Source organism: Schistocerca americana, chromosome 6 (genome assembly GCF_021461395.2).
Source record: "Schistocerca americana isolate TAMUIC-IGC-003095 chromosome 6, iqSchAmer2.1, whole genome shotgun sequence".
Classification (NCBI taxonomy): domain Eukaryota; kingdom Metazoa; phylum Arthropoda; class Insecta; order Orthoptera; family Acrididae; genus Schistocerca; species Schistocerca americana.
In genome coordinates, this window is record NC_060124.1 from 34,590,945 (window position 1) to 34,611,619 (window position 20,675).

A 20,675-nucleotide genomic window follows, 5' to 3' on the forward strand; every position below is an offset into this window, starting at 1 on the left:
GAAATATTGTGTCCTACGCACACTCATACCAGGCTGTTCACCCGAGATTTATTTCGTCATAAAATACGCCTGGAGAAATTGAAGAACCACATCACATACCTCTGCGGGGAGTAGATGTATCGCAGCAACATACATCAGCGCACATGATGATGGCAACGTGGTCGATTGCCGAAATATTGTGTCCTATGCACATTCATACCAGGCTGTTCACCCGAGATTTATTTCGTCATAAAATACGCCTGGAGAAATTGAGAAACCACATCACATACCTCTATGGGGAGGAGATGTATCGCAGCAACATACATCAGCGCACATGATGATGGCAAAGTGGTCGATTGCCGAAATATTGTGTCCTACGCACACTCATACCAGGCTGTTCACCCAAGATTTATTTCGTCATAAAATACACCTGGAGAAATTGAAGAACCACATCACATACCTCTGCGGGGAGTAGATGTATCGCAGCAACATACATCAGCGCACATGATGATGGCAACGTGGTCGATTGCCGAAATATTGTGTCCTATGCACATTCATACCAGGCTGTTCACCCGAGATTTATTTCGTCATAAAATACGCCTGGAGAAATTGAGAAACCACATCACATACCTCTACAGGGAGGAGATGTAACGCAGCACCATACATCAGCGCACCTGATGATGGCAAAGTGGTCGATTGCCGAAATATTGTGTCCTACGCACACTCATACCAGGCTGTTCACCCAAGATTTATTTCGTCATAAAATACACCTGGAGAAATTGAAGAACCACATCACATACCTCTGCGGGGAGTAGATGTATCGCAGCAACATACATCAGCGCACATGATGATGGCAACGTGGTCGATTGCCGAAATATTGTGTCCTATGCACATTCATACCAGGCTGTTCACCCGAGATTTATTTCGTCATAAAATACGCCTGGAGAAATTGAGAAACCACATCACATACCTCTATGGGGAGGAGATGTATCGCAGCAACATACATCAGCGCACATGATGATGGCAAAGTGGTCGATTGCCGAAATATTGTGTCCTATGCACACTCATACCAGGCTGTTCACCCGAGATTTATTTCGTCATAAAATACGCCTGGAGAAATTGAAGAACCACATCACATACCTCTACGGGGAGGAGATGTATCGCAGCAACATACATCAGCGCACATGGTGATGGCAAAGTGGTCGATTTCCGAAATATTGTGTCCTATACACACTCATACCAGGGCGTTCACCCGAGATTTATTTCGTCATAAAATACGCCTAGAGAAATTGAAGAACCACATCACATACCTCTATGGGGAGGAGATGTAACGCAGCACCATACATCAGCGCACCTGATGATGGCAAAGTGGTCGATTGCCGAAATATTGTGTCCTACGCACACTCATACCAGGCTGTTCACCCAAGATTTATTTCGTCATAAAATACACCTGGGGAAATTGAAGAACCACATCACATACCTCTGCGGGGAGTAGATGTATCGCAGCAACATACATCAGCGCACATGATGATGGCAACGTGGTCGATTGCCGAAATATTGTGTCCTATGCACATTCATACCAGGCTGTTCACCCGAGATTTATTCCGTCATAAAATACGCCTGGAGAAATTGAGAAACCACATCACATACCTCTATGGGGAGGAGATGTATCGCAGCAACATACATCAGCGCACATGATGATGGCAACGTGGTCGATTGCCGAAATATTGTGTCCTATGCACACTCATACCAGGCTGTTCACCCGAGATTTATTTCGTCATAAAATACGCCTGGAGAAATTGAAGAACCACATCACATACCTCTACGGGGAGGAGATGTATCGCAGCAACATACATCAGCGCACATGGTGATGGCAAAGTGGTCGATTGCCGAAATATTGTGTCCTATACACACTCATACCAGGGTGTTCACCCGAGATTTATTTCGTCATAAAATACGCCTAGAGAAATTGAAGAACCACATCACATACCTCTACAGGGAGGAGATGTAACGCAGCACCATACATCAGCGCACATGATGATGGCAAAGTGGTCGATTGCCGAAATATTGTGTCCTACGCACACTCATACCAGGCTGTTCACCCAAGATTTATTTCGTCATAAAATACACCTGGAGAAATTGAAGAACCACATCACATACCTCTGCGGGGAGTAGATGTATCGCAGCAACATACATCAGCGCACATGATGATGGCAACGTGGTCGATTGCCGAAATATTGTGTCCTATGCACATTCATACCAGGCTGTTCACCCGAGATTTATTTCGTCATAAAATACGCCTGGAGAAATTGAGAAACCACATCACATACCTCTATGGGGAGGAGATGTATCGCAGCAACATACATCAGCGCACATGATGATGGCAAAGTGGTCGATTGCCGAAATATTGTGTCCTATGCACACTCATACCAGGCTGTTCACCCGAGATTTATTTCGTCATAAAATACGCCTGGAGAAATTGAAGAACCACATCACATACCTCTACGGGGAGGAGATGTATCGCAGCAACATACATCAGCGCACATGGTGATGGCAAAGTGGTCGATTGCCGAAATATTGTGTCCTATACACACTCATACCAGGGTGTTCACCCGAGATTTATTTCGTCATAAAATACGCCTAGAGAAATTGAAGAACCACATCACACACCTCTACAGGGAGGAGATGTAACGCAGCACCATACATCAGCGCACCTGATGATGGCAAAGTGGTCGATTGCCGAAATATTGTGTCCTACGCACACTCATACCAGGCTGTTCACCCAAGATTTATTTCGTCATAAAATACACCTGGAGAAATTGAAGAACCACATCACATACCTCTGCGGGGAGTAGATGTATCGCAGCAACATACATCAGCGCACATGATGATGGCAACGTGGTCGATTGCCGAAATATTGTGTCCTATGCACATTCATACCAGGCTGTTCACCCGAGATTTATTTCGTCATAAAATACGCCTGGAGAAATTGAGAAACCACATCACATACCTCTATGGGGAGGAGATGTATCGCAGCAACATACATCAGCGCACATGATGATGGCAAAGTGGTCGATTGCCGAAATATTGTGTCCTACGCACACTCATACCAGGCTGTTCACCCGAGATTTATTTCGTCATAAAATACACCTGGAGAAATTGAAAAACCACATCACACACCTCTACGGGGTGGAGATGTATCGCAGCAACATACATCAGCGTACATGATGATGGCAAAGTGGTCGATTGCCGAAATATTGTGTCCTACGCACACTCATACCAGGCTGTTCACCCGAGACTTATTTCGTTGACGCTGCGTTTGCTTAAAACGGAGCGCAAATTACCCAGACTACATTCATCCAGTGTTCCGTAATGAGAACACTTAGCGACTTCCAACAAACGCTAAGGACAATTTCAAACCTTACCTAAAAGATTTTCTCGCTTACGTCAAATACTTAACACGTTAAATCATTTGTAATGTAACCTGACTTTTGAAACTGTTTTATACACGGGAGTTTCATTCCTTAAAGTAACGGGGACTTACTGGTACTGAAGAAAGGAACATCTACGATTGGGTAACAGCAATTTTAGAATGCTGTTGACAGTGTTCACTGGATTGTACTCACTGAAATTCTAGAGATAGGAGAGATAACGTACAGGGGACGAAACTACAACTTGTATGGAAATCAGTGTGCAGTTATAAGGCATTGAGCAAGCAATAAAGGAAACCAAGCAAAAATTTGCAAAGGAAAAGTTCAAGTAGAAGAAATAAAAATTTTCAGGTTTGCTGATGACGCAATTCTGTCAGAGATGCGAAGCACTTTAAAGAGCCGTTGAACAGAATGGAGAGTGTCTACAAAGATGTCATAAATTCCAATAAAAGTAGAACGTAGCAGGGCCTGTTTGAGGCTGCATGGAGTCCGTTGCACTGATATACTGCGGCGCCCCCATCCATCAATACGTACTTAGGGTTTTTTTAAAATTCTCATTAAATTTTATTTTATTAATTTAAGCACCTTGATTTTTAACCATTATTTAAAGAATATAATCGATATTATTCAAGAGATTAAAACTACCGGCCATGGTCTGCTGTTTTTAAGACCATTCATGTAGCAAGAAAAAGGCTGTTTACCAACAATGTCTCTTCGTCATAAAATTAAATTTTTGGGGCTGCTACCTACTTAGGCCGTGTATGCAGTGCAGGTGACCAAGCGACCGGGGTGTTATTACTTTTGTTTTCACGAACGTGGAGAGTTCCAGACTTTCCAATCACTTGAGAAGCCGGCACGCAGAACGGGAAGTTATCTAACACTGCAGGCACTGACTTGTACAGAGACGATACTGATTATAACTGTTAGAGCTCACGCTAAAAAAACAAATTGTGTCATATAATAATCTTAAAACTTAGAACTCTGTAGCGAATATAAGTTGGTGACGTACTCTGTTATTTTATCCATGTTGGATCTTGTAAGCTACGCAGCCGTTTATAAATGTTGGTGAATAACGCAACCAGCCACAAGTGCTTTTAAAATGCTTTTATTTTACAGTCATAACCGGTTTCGGGGATTCACACCCATATTCAGATGGCCAACGTTTCCAGTTACATTTTTTTTTTTCAGCAACAGCATGTCGTCAGCTCCAGCAATGTGTTCCAGTGAACGTCGCTCTATTTCGCCATGGTACCTATACCCTCCCTAGACAACGTACAAACTGTTGCATTGTGAACAGCACACGTATTTTAAACAAATGGTCGTGGCACATAAGATACACTTCAAAATATTCATCATGTCGATCAGGGCTTCATGATTATGAACATATTTGAAATACATGCGCTGCTTTCAATGTTACAGCTTGCAAATTGCCCACGGATGGTATAGAGGCCGTGGAACAACAAAGTATGGTCCATTGGAATACAATGGCGGAGCTGACGACCTGCTGCTTTTGAAAACAATTATGTAACTCGAAACGTTAGCCATCTAAGGAAGATACTATTGGCCATTAAAATTGCTACACCACGAAGAAGACGTGCTACAGACGCAAATTTTAACCGACAGGAAGGAGATGCTGTGATATGCAAATGATTAGCTTTTCAGAGGATTGACACAAGGTTGGCGCCGGTGGCGACACTACAACGTGCTAACATGAGGAAAGTATCCAACCGATTTCTCATACACAAACAGCAGTTGATCGGCGTTGCCTGGTGAAAAGTTATTGTGATGCCTCGTGTAAAGAGGAGAAATGCGTACCATCACGTTTCCAGCTTTGATAAAGGTCGGGTTGTAGCCTATCGCGATTGCGGTTTATCGTATATCGACATTGCTACTCGCGTTGGTCGAGATCCAATGACTGTAGCAGAATATGGATTCGGTGGGTTCAGGAGGGTAATACGGAACGCCGTGCTGGATCCCAACGGCCTCATATCACTAGCAGTCGAGATGACAGGCATCTTATCCGCATGACTGTAACGGATCGTGCAGCCACGTCTCGATCCCTGAGTCAGCAGATGGGGACGTTTGCAAGACAACAACCATCTGCACGAACAGTTCGACGACGTTTGTAACAGCATGGACTATCAGCTCGGAGACCATTGCTGCGGTTACCTTTGACGCTGCATCGCAGACAGGAGCGCCTGCGATGGTCTACTCAACGATAAACCTGGGTTCACGAATGGCAAAACGTCATTTTTTTGGATGAATCCAGGTTCTGTTTACTGCACCATGATGGTCGCATCCGTGTTTGGCGACATCGCGGTGAACGCTCATTGGAAGACTGTATTCGTCATCGCCATAGTGGCGTATCACCCGGCGTGATGGTATGGGGTGCCATTGGTTACACGTCTCGATCACCTCTTGTTTGCATTGACGGTACTTTGAACAGTGGACGTTACATTTCAGATGTGTTACGACCCATGGCTCTACCCTTCATAATGATTTAAATGGCTCTGAGCACTATGCGACTTAACTTCTGAGGTCATCAGTCGCCTAGAACTTAGAAATAATTAAACCTAACTAACCTAAGGACATCACACACATCCATGCCCGAGGTAGGATTCGAACCTGCAACCGTAGCGGTCGCTCGGCTCCAGACTGTAGCGCCTAGAACCACACGTCCACTCCGGCCGGCCTCTACCCTTCATTCGATCCCTGCGAAACCCTAGATTTCAGCAGGATAATGCACGACCGCGTGTTGCGGGTCCTGTACGTGCCTTTCTGGATGCAGAAAATATTCGGCTGCTGCCCTGGCCAGCACATTTTCCAGATCTCTCACCAACTGAAAACGTCTGGTCAATGGTGGCCGAGCAACTGGCTCGTCACAATACGCCAGTCACTACTCTTGATGAACTGTCGTATCGTGTTGAAGCTGCATGGGCAACTGTACCTGTACACGCCATGAAGGCTCTGTTTGACTCAATGCCCAGGCGTATCAAGGCCGTTATTGCGGCCAGAGGTGGTTGTTCTGGGTACTGATTTCTCAGGATCTTTGCACCCAAATTGCGTAAAAATGTAATCACATGTAAGCTCTAGAATAATATATTTGTCCAATGAAAACCTGTTTATCGTCTGCATTTCTTCTTGGTGTAGCAATTTTAATGGCCAGTAGTATATGAGTTACCGAAGCCTATTATGGTTTTAAAATAAAAGCATTTTAAAAGCATTTGTGGCAGGTTGCATTATTCACCAACATAATCTGTTCTGCGCTTAACGCTGACAGCTGAATAACCTGTGACATTCGATGGGAGAAAATGAAAACACTGCCACATCTGAATGCGTTAAACATTAAAGCATGCATAAGTACCATCGCAGAAACTTTTAGCACGTGACCTAGATTATCACTAATTCTAATTCAGACGCACAGGTATCAAACTCTGAAAGTATTCTGGGTCACCGACTATTTCGCTGAGCTGCCTAAATTGTCTGGTGCGAAAGTGGGCCGACAAACTATTTTTAAGCGTGCTTTCTTAAAAATGGAAAGCGAATACTCGTTGTCGATAATATTGTGGCACAAGTTCATAATAATGCAAAGCGTGCTGGAACAGCACACACGGATAAAAGTCTTGCGACAATTTGTAAGACTTTTACATCTACATCTACATGACTGCTCTGCAATTGATACCAAAGTGCCTGGCAGAGGGTTCATCGAACCACCTTCAGAATATTTCTGTATCGTTCCATTCTCGAAACACGCCCGAAAAAAACGAACACTTAATGATTTCCGTGCAAGTTCTGATGAGTCTTATTTTATTGCAAAGATTATTTCTTCCTATTTAACTGGGCATGAGCAAAGTGCTCTCGCATTCGAAGGAGAAAGCTGATGATTGAATTTCGTGAAAAGAGACATGCCTTTGTTTTAGTGATTCTCATCCCGACTCGCCTGCGTCGCGATAGCAGAAAAGCAGCTGCCCTTCTTCGAACGTTTTCAATGTCCTCCGTCAGTTCTAATTGGTAAGGACCCCATACGCGCAGCAATACTCCAGAAGAGAACGGACAAGCGTAGTGTAGACAGTTTTTGGAGACACGTTGCATCTTCTCAGTGTTCTGCCAGTGAAATGCAGTCTTTGGTTCGTCTTCCCCAGTTTAAGTGGTTCGTAATTGTAATCCCTACGTCTTCAGTTGAATGGGCAACCTCTATATTTTTGTTGTTTCTGGTGTAACCGAAATTAAACCGATTTCTTTTAGAACTCATGTAGATGACTTCAGACTTTTCATTGTTTAGAGCCAATTGGCACTTTTCGCATCATACAGATATGATATTATGATGACTTTACTAGGTGAGTCTCAGCAACATCTGCAAACAATGTAAGAGGGCTACTGAGTTGGTCTCCAAAATTGTTTATATAGATTGGGAACTGCAGACGGCCTATAACACTTCCTTGGAGGATATCAGATATCACCTCTGTTCTTCTCGATGACTGTCAGTCGGTCCCCAACTGTGGCCTTTCTGACAGGAAATCCCGGATCCAGTCGCACAACTGGAGTGTAAAATATGGTTTAATAAACTAGAATTACGTCGAATGTATTCTTCAAGTGATTGAAAATACAGTTTTATGCCAATGTTTTATTAATTCCATTGCTTGAAAATTATTCCACAATCACAAGCAAGTAATTCTGAACAGTGCTGATAACTGATACGGGATGTTTGTCCCCGAAAAAACTGTGAGCGGTGCGGGATCCATAACAGCGTGAGACGGGTAGAACATGCTGCAAGCGCTATGTGAATCCATGTAGTCGAATTAAATATTAAATCAGGCAGTGCTGAGGGAATTAGATTATGAGATGAGATACTACAAGTAGTAGATAGGTTTTGCAGCAAAATAACTGAGCAGGTCGAATTAGAGGGCACTATAAATTACAGACTGGCAATAGCAAGAAAAGCGTTTCTGAAGAAAGAAATTTGTTAACATCTCATATAACGTTATTAGGAATTCTTTTCTGAAGGTTTTTGCCTGGCGTGTTCGCCTGTACGCAGGTGAAACGTGGACAGTGAACAGTTCAGACAGGAACAAAATAGGAGCTTTTGAGATGTGGTGCTACAGAAGAATGATGAATATTAGATGAATAGGTTGCGTAGCTAATGAAAAAGTACTGAATCGAATAGGGGAGAAAGGAACTTTATGGCACAAATTGACTAAACGGAGTTATCTGTTGATATGAAATCCTGAGGAATCAAAAAATCGTCAGTTTGATAATGGAGACATGTAGCTGGGGCAGCAAAATTGTTGACAGGAACCGAGGTTCCATTACAGTCATCGGGTTAAAATGGTTACAGTAATAATGCAGAGATGAAGAGGCTTGCACAGGCTAGACTATCGAGAAGAGTTGCAGCAAACCAGTCTTCAGACCGAAGAACACAGCAGTCTTATCTGCGTCACGACGAGGATGTGCTCTCTAATCGAAATCGTGATAATACGAAAATAGTTGCTGAGTCTAAGAAAAGAAACTTTCATAAGAGATGTAGTGGAACTGGTAGACGGCATTTGACAGATATTACAGTCAGCTAAGAATATGGTCCAGAAGCTGCTAATTCCTCGGGTACAGTGTCTTAAAAAAGATCAAAATTCAGTATCAAGTACTAATAAACAAAGCACATGTAAATTTTAATTCACAATGTTTCAGTACGACCAGATTGTTCAGTGGCTTGCCGCGCCTTCAACAGTACAACACGAAGTTCTGTTCTGCGATTAGTTTAATATTTTAACTTCAGGTCTCGCTATCTGGTTGTTATTAAATAAATATACACGTATTTTTGGGGGTAAATAACTAAATATATGACTGCAAATGATTTTGTATGTTTTCCGCATGGTGCACAGGAACATCAGTTCCCGTTGTGTTATGTCTGGGCGTGAACGATTATTAAATTAACAGACTCTCCGACCTAGGTGTTAAAATACTACTGCTTTTCATTTGCCTTTTCCGTTTTAAGGAAAGCACACATGTGATTTCCCTTATATTATTACGATGATTTCTCATTTTTTAGGTGGGCGTCAACAAATTATTGTCGCATTCGAAGGAGAAAGCTGATGATTGAACTTCCGTGAAAAGAAAAATGCCTTTGTTTTAACGGTTTCCACCCCATTCGCGAATCATATCCGTGACACAGGGTTTATAGTTCTCCTAAATGGTTAGCATCGACGTTCAAATGCTCAAGTTATTTGACTCATTGTATAGTAACGTAGTATGGCACAAAAGGACACCGGGGGAGGGAGGGGGGGAGGGAGGGCGGGGAGGTGAGAGGGGGCGGACCAAGGTTGTTTTGTTTCAAAGCTAAACTTACTATCAACACAAACAAGAAAAAGCAAATAGGACCTTACGTCTGGCGATCGTATCACCACATCTGGGAAGCGACTGGAGACAATGGGTTGCTTTATTTAACTCAGCAACACAACGATAACAACTGTCTCGACATGTTAAAGTACGGATCTAAGAACAATGGAACATTTATTGAGTTGTATAGAGCAAGAAAAACTAGATTAATGTTTTCAACAATAGTGTATGTTCTACCTTATCGACGATGATTGTGAAAGGTTACAACTAAAGATCTCTACTGAATGTTATCTTGTGCATCGGCCACAACCAGTAATCATTTAGATCTACGGAAAACTTCAAATTAATAAATGAAGATAAGATAATGTGAATACAGGGTGTTTCAAAAATGACCGGTATATTTGAAACGGCAATAAAAACTAAACGAGCAGCGATAGAAATACACCGTTTGTTGCAATATGCTTGGGACAACAGTACATTTTCAGGCGGACAAACTTTCGAAATTACAGTAGTTACAATTTTCAACAACAGATGGCGCTGCATGTGATGTGAAAGATATAGAAGACAACGCAGTCTGTGGGTGCGCCATTCTGTACGTCGTCTTTCTGCTGTAAGCGTGTGCTGTTCACAACATGCAAGTGTGCTGTAGACAACATGGTTTATTCCTTAGAACAGAGGATTTTTCTGGTGTTGGAATTCCACCGCCTAGAACACAGTGTTGTTGCAACAAGACGAAGTTTTCAACGGAGGTTTAATGTAACCAAAGGACCGAAAAGCGATACAATAAAGGATCTGTTTGAAAAATTTCAACGGACTGGGAACGTGACGGATGAACGTGTTGGAAAGGTAGGGCGACCGCGTACGGCAACCACAGAGGGCAACGCGCAGCTAGTGCAGCAGGTGATCCGACAGCGGCCTCGGGTTTCCGTTCGCCATGTTGCAGCTGCGGTCCAAATGACGCCAACGTCCACGTATCGTCTCCTGCGCCAGAGTTTACACCTCTATCCGTAGAAAATTCAAACGCGGCAACCCCTCAGCGCCGCTACCATTGCAGCACGAGAGACATTCGCTAACGATATAGTGCACAGGATTGATGACGGCGATATGCATGTGGGCAGCATTTGGTTTACTGACGAAGCTTATTTTTACCTGGACGGCTTCGTCAATAAACAGAACTGGCGCATATGGGGAACCAAAAAGCCCCATGTTCCAGTCCCATCGTCCCTGCATCCTCAAAAAGTACTGGTCTGGGCCGCCATTTCTTCCAAAGGAATCATTGGCCCCTTTTTCAGATCCGAAACGATTACTGCATCACGCTATCTGGACATTCTTCGTGAATTTGTGGCGGTACAAACTGCCTTAGACGACACTGCGAACACCTTGTGGTTTATGCAAGATGGTGACCGGCCACATCGAACGGCCGACGTCTTTAATTTCCTGAATGAATATTTCGATGATCGTGTGATTGTTTTGGGCTATCCGAAACATACAGGAGGCGGCGTGGATTGGCCTCCCTATTCGCCCCCTGTGACTTCTTTCTGTGGGGACACTTGAAAGACCAGGTGTACCGCCAGAATCCAGAAACAATTGAACAGCTGAAGCAGTACATCTCATCTGCATGTGAAGCCATTCCGCCAGACACGTTGTCAAAGGTTTCGGGTAATTTCATTCAGAGACTACGCCATATTATTGCTACGCATGGTGGATATGTGGAAAATATCGTACTATAGAGTTTCCCAGACCGCAGCGCCATCTGTTGTTGAAAATTGTAACTACTGTAATGTCGAAAGTTTGTCCGCCTGAAAATGTACTGTTGTCCCAAGCATATTGCAACAAACGGTGTATTTCTATCGCTGCTCGTTTAGTTTTTATTGCCGTTTCAAATATACCGGTCATTTTTGAAACACCCTGTAGCAACACTATTAAAATGAGATTGATACCGCGAATAAAGGTTTCCTATTTCCTTTACTGTTATTTCATCCCCCTCGCTACAAATGGGTGGAGATGAGCTGTTAAAAGTAACAGTTATATGTGCTCTTCGCCAGAGAGATTAAAAAATACAACACTGGCTTAAATACATTACGCAGATGTCACATTACGTATGGATAATAAATTACAGCAGTGATGACTTTCTATAAGGTTTTTTGAAAGAGAAGAGCGCGAATTTCGCAACAATTACGTAGATAAAGTTACTAATTCTTCCCTCTCAAGTTTCGCTTTGTTGGTGACGGTGGAGGATTTGGGACTGGCGGGTAGAAGGAATGGATGGGAAGTGGAATTTTAAGAGTGAAGTGAGTAGAAGGTGATTTTACTTTTGGTAGGAGAATGTATTTCTTAGAAACGATGATTGGAAATGATGAAGAGGGCCCCATAGAAACACCCGGGATGGGTAGGAGTGGGAAGAAGAAGAACCGTCACATGGAGAGGAAAGGAGTATTCTGATAAATCTGTAAGAATAGAAAGACCTATTTCTTGTTCTTATTTTAGCGTATTAGCTGCTTGCACATATCTATTAAATGGTCAGGCAGAAGTTTTGTGAGAGAAAGCCTGTGGAATTAGAGCAGTTGTTCTTGAGGAACAACTGGTTGCAGTTGAGATGGATTTGAAGGGGTCGTTGGGGTTTCTGCAGTGTAGCATTCTTACCCATGAAGACAGTGTGGTCGGCTTTATCCGAGTAGGCAATATGAGGGAAAGAATTTGATCATACCAGTTTTGTGAAGATATCCAGAAGCTGAAATTAAAAGAGGGCTCACTGTTTAAATTCAACAAGCGTAGGGACGTCAGATGAGACGAGAATGAAATGGACTTAACACACAAGAGCAAAGTCCTCGATGGATACAGAACTAGGGCGTAAGTTATGAACGTTGCGCGCAGTGGAGATATGGTGCTCGCATCTTTTCTCCCCGGTTTCAATACCCCTGCCAAACATTTAAACGCACGCGGACGTCAATACGGTTGGAACGGCGTCACGGGGGTATAGAGCACGGCCGCGCCACGGGAGCACCAACGTCGGATCTCCCGGCAACATTTGCAGAGGAAAGTGTAGGACGTATCAACGTTCTGTAGGCATGGAGTGCAGTAGAGGTCGCAATACCCATGCTCGGCCGGTTAGTAGTTTTAGCCTAGTGTGGGCTTTCCTTTGAATGTTTACTCGGAGATGTTTTCAAGTTAGTTCAAAAAATGGCTCTGAGCACTATGGGACTCAACTGCTGTGGTCATAAGTCCCCTAGAACTTAGAACTACTTAAACCTAACTAACCTAAGGACAGCACACAACACCCAGCCATCACGAGGCAGAGAAAATCCCTGACCCCGCCGGGAATCGAACCCGGGAACCCGGGCGTGGGAAGCGAGAACGCTACCGCACGACCACGAGATGCGGGCTTTCAAGTTAGTTGCCGGTCAAGAGTTAGTCAAAGATATTTATTGTATTTGAACATTACAACTATGGCCCAATAAATAATTCACACCGTACTGGGATACGTGCGAGAACTGCGTCATAGATCACAATGGCAGGGTATTTCACAATGTTTCATCCTATGTCATAGGGGTAACCTTGCACATGACCCCTTCTGCATGGTTAGCTTACCCCAGTTTGACTGCTGGTACTTCCAAAGATTTTTACTTGGCAGGAGGGGGGGAGGGGGGAGGGGGGGATATGTGGTGTACTCAGCCTCATGATACCAACTGAGGACCCATCTGGCCAACCAGTAGCGGTTACACGATCTGGTAAGTCTGTATAATGACTGGGAGAGCGGTGTGCTGACCACATGTCCCTGCAGAAAGTAAGGCAGAAGACGACACGGTGGCCATAGTGTCTTAAAGACTCCGAATAGGAGCTCGTTATATCTTCTACGCGAATGAACTTACACGTGGAAGCTAAAATTTACCTTGGGAGCCTATTGTAAGAAGCTGTTTCATGTTGCTGCCTGTAGGTGCTTCCCTGTTACATTTCTAGCTCACTCGTTCGCTCATTTATAATCCAATTTGCGTCAAGATGCAGATAACACAGCAAGAAAAGGCGTTTTTTTGCTTCTCCGTTTCAGAAGGTGCACCTCAGATACAACTGTGCAGTGTGATTTTCGTCAAGAATACAGCCGCAGTTCTGTAAGAGTTATAAGGGGCGTCGGGGACTGGCATAGCACGATGAACTGAAAAGATCATATGATATCACGGTATGTGACTTTATGTTCTTTTTGTAGTGAGTTAAAAGTCTTTGTGTGTTTGACTCCTCGTCTAGCAGTAGAGTGAATGCAGCAAGTCAGAACACTAGCAAAAGTATGGGACGAATTTGACTGTCGTTTGGATGTTTGTCCAGCGTTTGCTGCAGGACACGTAGAACATTTGTGTAAATTAAGTGAAAACTTGATTCCCAAACAAAAGATAAATGAAAACTTCAATCCAAAGACCTTATAGCAAAAAGTACTTAAGGTTGTATGTGCATGCATGCAACATACAGAGTGATTTCATAAAGTTGTTACAAACTTTCAGGGATGATTGTTAAATGTGTCAATCTGAGGTAAGGGACCCTGGTCCACCCGAGTGGGAAGTTATAAGTGAAAATCGTTCTGATACCTCTGACGTGGAAAACGTACACCGGTAGTGTTGTTTCTAAGATTGTCGGGTAGGTAACTTTCAGAGGTAGCACTATGGTGCAAAACAAGAAAAAAAGTCTTGTAAGCATTAGCCCCAAAATGTATACATTAAGGCCTATGAGGACTTTCAGAGGTGGCAGTATGGTCCAAAACAAGAAAAAAATGTCTGGTAAGCATGGGACCCAAATGCATACCTCAAGAGCTATGAGCACTTGTCCATCTTCGATACTGTGAAACATATCTCTTATCTCTTCTACCGCTAGCTCATTGTCTTCCATATTTCTGCAGCACACAGTATGAACCACAAGCAGAAAGAATATCCAGAAAATACTAACTTTAAAATGCATTCCTCACGAACTATGGGCACATGTTCAGTAGGCCTGCCGGAGTGGCCGAGCGGTTCTAGGCGCTACAGTCTGGAACCGCGCGACCACTACGGTCGCAGGTTCGAATCCTGCCTCGGGCATGGATGTATGTGATGTCCTTAGATTAGTTGTGTTTAAGTAGTTCTAAGTTCTAGGGGACTGATGACCTCAGAAGTTAAGTCCCATAGTGCTCAAAGCCATTTGAACCATGTTCGGTAGGCGAGACGTGTCTCACGGTAGTGAAGATGAGCAAGTGCTCGTATCTCTTGTGATGTGCATTTTAGTGTCCATGTTTGTAAAGTGGAAATCACTAACAAGCTAGGTACCAAAAGATTGGTTACGGGTTCTTCAGCTCTTTTTTTCTGTTTTTGACAAATATATTTTAATGAAAAAAAACCTCAACAATATTTTTTATTTCTTGTCTACAGCAAAAGTCTCACAACAATCGCAACTTTTTGAATTCCATTCCTCGTATCAATGAAAATAGATATTTTATTCTGGAAAATGTAGAACGTGCTAAATATCGTACAGATATCGACAAGTCGAGGTAAATGCCCATGAAGGAAATCTCAAGTACTTATCAGTTTTGTTAATAATAAACATTACAAATATACATTATACTATGATTAAATTATTTTTAATAATCATCATCATCATCATTTAAGACTGATTATGCCTTTCAGCGTTCAGTCTGGAGCATAGCCCCCTTATAAAATTCCTCCATGATCCCCTATTCAGTGCTAACATTGGTGCCTCTTCTGATGTTAAACCTATTACTTCAAAATCATTCTTAACCGAATCCAGGTACCTTCTCCTTGGTCTGCCCGACTCCTCCTACCCTCTACTGCTGAACCCATGAGTCTCTTGGGTAACCTTGCTTCTCCCATGCGTGTAACATGACCCCACCATCTAAGCCTGTTCGCCCTGACTGCTACATCTATAGAGTTCATTCCCAGTTTTTCTTTGATTTCCTCATTGTGGACACCCTCCTGCCATTGTTCCCATCTACTAGTACCTGCAATCATCCTAGCTACTTTCATATCCGTAACCCTCAACCTTGTTGGTAAGGTAATCTGAATCCACCCAGCTTTCGCTCCCATACAACAAAGTTGGTCGAAAGATTGAACGGTGCACCGATAAATTAGTCTTGGTACTGACTTCCTTCTTGCAGAAGAGAGTAGATCGTAGCTGAGCGCTCAGTGCATTAGCTTTGCTACACCTCGCTTCCAGTTCTTTCACTATGTTGCCATCCTGTGAGAATATGCATCCTAAGTACTTGAAACTGTCCACCTGTTCTAACTTTGTTCCTCCTATTTGGCACTCAATCCGTTTATATTTCTTTCCCACTGACATTACTTTCGTTTTGGAGATGCTAATCTTCATACCATAGTCCTAACATTTCTGATCTAGCTCTGAAATATTACTTTGCAAACTTTCAATCGAATCTGCCATCACTACTAAGTCATCCGCATATGCAAGACTGCTTATTTTGTGTTCACATATCTTAATCTCACCCAGCCAGTCTATTGTTTTCAACATATGATCCATAAATAATATGAACAACAGTGGAGACAGGTTGCACCCTTGTCTTACCCCTGAAACTACTCTGAACCATGAACTCAATTTACCGTCAACTCTAACTGCTGCCTGACTATCCATGTAAAGACCTTTAATTGCTTGCAAAAGTTTGCCTCCTATTCCATAATCTCGTAGAACAGACGATAACTTCCGCCTAGGAACCCGATCATATGCCTTTTCTAGATCTATAAAGCATAGATAGAATTCCCTGTTCCACTCATAACACTTCTCCATTATTTGCCGTAAGCTAAAGATCTGGTCCTGACAACCTCTAAGAGGCCTAAACCCACACTGATTTTCATCCAATTGGTCCTGAACTAATACTCGCACTTTCCTTTCAACAATACCTGAGAAGATTTTACCCACAACGCTGATTACAGAGATACCTCTGTAGTTGTTACAATCTTTTCTGTTTCCATGTTTAAAGATTGGTGTGATTACTGCTTTTGTCCAGTCTGATGGAACCTGTCCGGACTCCCAGGCCATTTCAATTATCCTGTGTAGCCATTTAAGACCTGACATTCCACTGTATTTGATGAGTTCCGACTTAATTTCATCCACCCCAGCTGCTTTATTGCACTGCAATCTATTGACCATTTTCTACACTTCCTCAAAAGTGATCCTAATTCCATCATCATTCCTATCCCATTCTACCTCGAAATCTGAAACATTACTGATCGTATTTTCACCTACATTGAGCAACTCTTCAAAATATTCCCTCCATCTGCCCAAGGCATCCACAGGATTCACCAGCAGTTTTCCTGACCTGTCCAAAATACTTGTCGTTTCCTTCTTCCCTCCCTTTCGAAGACTGCCAATTACACTCGAGAATGATTTTCCAGCAGCTTGACCCATAGTCTCCAACCTGTTTCCAAAGTCTTCCCAAGATTTCTTCTTGGCTTTGTTTCTTTCTTCAACATAACTTTCTCTGTCTACCTGAGTTCTAGTGTGTAGCCATTTTTGACACGCCTTCTTTTTCCTTTTACAGGCTGCCTTGACTGTGTCATTCCACCAAGCTGTTTGCTTCATCCTACTTTTACACACTACTGTTCCAAGACATTCTTTAGCCACTTCTAGTACTGTGTCCCTGTACCTTGTCCATTCCTTTTCCAATGACTGTAATTGACTACATTCAACTAACTGGTACCTTTCTGAGATCGCTGTTATGTACTTGTGCCTGATTTCCTTATCCTGAAGTTTCTCCACTCTTATCCTCCCACGTATGGACCTGACCTCCTGCACTTTTGGCCTCACAATCCCAATTTCACTGCAGATTAAATAATGATCAGTGTCATCAAAGAATCCCCGAATACACGTGTGTCCCTAACAGCCTTCCTGAATTCCTGATCTGTTATTATATAGTCAATGACAGATCTGGTTCCCCTGCCTTCCCAACTATACCGGTGAATGTTATTGTGTTTAAAAAAGGTGTTTGTGATTACTAAGCCCATACTGGCACAGAAATCCAAGAGTTGCTGCCCGTTCCTGTTGGCCTCCATATCCTCTCCAAATTTACCCATAACCTTTTCATACCCTTCTGTTCGATTTCCAATCCTGGCGTTAAAATCACCCATGAACAGAACACTGTCCTTGTCCTTTACTCTAACAACTACATCACTGAGTGCCTCATAAAAACTATCTATCTTATCTTGATCTGTCCCTTCACAATGCGAATATACTGACACAATCCTAATTTTCTTGCTAGACACTGTCAAATCTATCCACATCAGTCGTTCGTTTACATACCTTATTGCAACTACGCTGCTTTCCATTTCTTTCCTGATGTAAAGCCCTACACCCCATTGTGTTTTCCTGCTTTGACTCCTGGCAGGTAGATCTTGTATTCTCCCATTTCCTCTTCTTTCTCACCCCTTACCCGAATGTCACTAACAGCTAAAACGTCCAACCCCCTCTTACTTGCAGCCTCTGCCAGCTCTACCTTCTTCCCAGAGTAGCCCCCATTGATATTAATAGCTCCCCATCTCATTACCATTTGTTTGCCAAGTCGTATCTCAGGAGTCCCTGGTTTGTCAGTTAGAGGTGGGACTCCGTCACCTCCAAAGGTCCGAGGCATTATTTTTAATCTTTCTTTTAATTTTATAGATCATAAAGCAATTTTAATTGATTAACTGTTGGTAAAATGTCCTGTTCGCTACTTTCAAATACGGCATCATCTGTTGCAGATCCTTTTTCTTTTCAGTTGACAAGTTATTTTTATGATGTTGCGACGATAAAACAAAATTCTTTATTATGTCAATGGTAATCCCTTTCTTGGAAATCTTGTAGGTGCTCCTGTCTTCCAGTTCGTCGACCATTGTTCTCCTCTTAACGACATCATATGCAAATTTTTTTCACTTGGATCCAAAAATTTTCAAGTGTGTGTGATTTCAAATGGCTCTTAGCACTGTGGGACTTAACAGCTGAGGTCATCAGTACCCTAAACTTAGAGCTACTTAATCCTAACTAACCTAAGGACATCACACACATCCATGCCCGAGGCAGGATTCGAAACTGTGACCGTAGCAACCGCGTGGTTCCAGACTGAAGCGCCTAGAATCGCTCGGCCACCGAGGCCGGCGTGTGTGATTTCCTAAGGGACTAAACTGCTGAGGTCATCGGTCCCTAGACACACAGTACTTAAACTAACTTTTGCTAGAACACCACACACACCCATGCCCGAGGGAGGACCCGAACCTCCGGCGGGAAGGGCCGCGCAATCCGTGACATGGCACCTCAAATCGCGCGGCCATTCCGCGCAGCATCCTTGGATCCGACTACATTTGGAAATATTTATTTTCGTTGCGTTAATATGCGTATTGGCCGTTTTCCTGAAAGAAAAATGTCTTCAGGTTGGAGCATAGTAACCACGAATAAATTCTTAGGTGTCCTCCGTAAGTTTTTCCAGCCTCTTATGTTTTTTCAATTTGGGCAAAATTTCTGTCACCCGCTGCAGACAATCACAAAACTTTGAGGCACTTAGGCCCCCTCATTCTCACCAGTGCGCCGGCATATGCAGCTCATGCTCTCTTTGGGGCCTTATGTGCACTACTAGAATTGATTGTAGCGCTTAGCCCGATTTTCAGGTTGCTGGGCAACGGCACTTAGGTTGGTTTTCCGGGTCTAGCTAAAAAAAATTGGTACTTAGCCCGTTATTGATTTCCACTCTACATTCATTAGACTTATTTTTGCTTGGTCCATACTGCCTCCTCCAAAAGAATGGAAACCAAAGGGCTTGCAGTAGACGAGATGTGTTTCACAACATCGAAGATGGACACATACTCATAGCTATGAGGTTGCATTTTAAGGCCCATTTTTAGTAGACTTTTTCCTTGTGCTGGTCAACACTACCACCCCTGAAAGTTGTCTGTCCCACAATGATTGTCGCTTATAGCTTTCGACTTGGTCGTTTTCGGACAAGAACCTCTTACCTTAAATTGATTCATTTACTCGTCTCCATTATACCTGTAGGTCTGTAACATCATCACTGAATTACCTGTATACCACTGTAAAACTGGATGATTCTTTTGAAAATTAAAAAGAAACATTTTAGGCCTAGGTGAAAGTTTGCGTTCATCCAAAGTTTGTGTGTTCATCCATACAAAAAATGCACTCTTGCAAGAATGATTTTTTTAAACACTCTGCATCATCCATTCACTTAAATCTTGGTGCAATGTCAGCCATTCATTGAGTTGTAATAACCTGAGGGAGAGAAAATTCCCTTAACTTGTTTGATATTCTGCTAGTAGACCGTCTGTTGTGGAGTCACTCCAACAGCAGGCGGATAGCTTTGTTTGAGGATAAAAAGAGATAGCGAGAGAGAGAGAGAGAGAGAGAGAGAGAGAAGTTAGCGAGGTGTTACGTCAGTAGGCGTGAGGTGATTACAGCGAACGCCTGTCGCAGAAAATACGCGAGATAGCTGCCGGCAGATAAAACGGCCAACCCACACCGCTCCTCTAATCAGCTAGCAGCGACAGTCGTTAACTTCGTCTGATAACAGAGTTCGTACGTAAATGAATATGGACCAAGTTATCTCGCGCTGAAGCAGCATACGCGAAAATAAACTTGGCAGGCTGTATTATAAGTATGCCATGATTTTCTTGAGCTTAGTTTTACTTAGTTCGCATCATGGTCGAAGAAGAACAATTGTTTGTGCTCGAATGTGTTCTGCGTAACCATTAACAACTGTCCTGTCCAACTTACTAACAGTACAATAATTTGGAACACTCTGTTGCCGGCCGGTGTGGCCGAGCGGTTCTAGGCGCTACCGTCTGGAACCGCGCGACTACTCCGGTAGCAGGTTCGAATCCTGTCTCGGGCATGTCTGTGTGTGATGTCCTTAGGTTAGATAGGTTTAACTAGTTCTAAGTTCTATGGGACTGATGACCTCAGAAGTTAAGT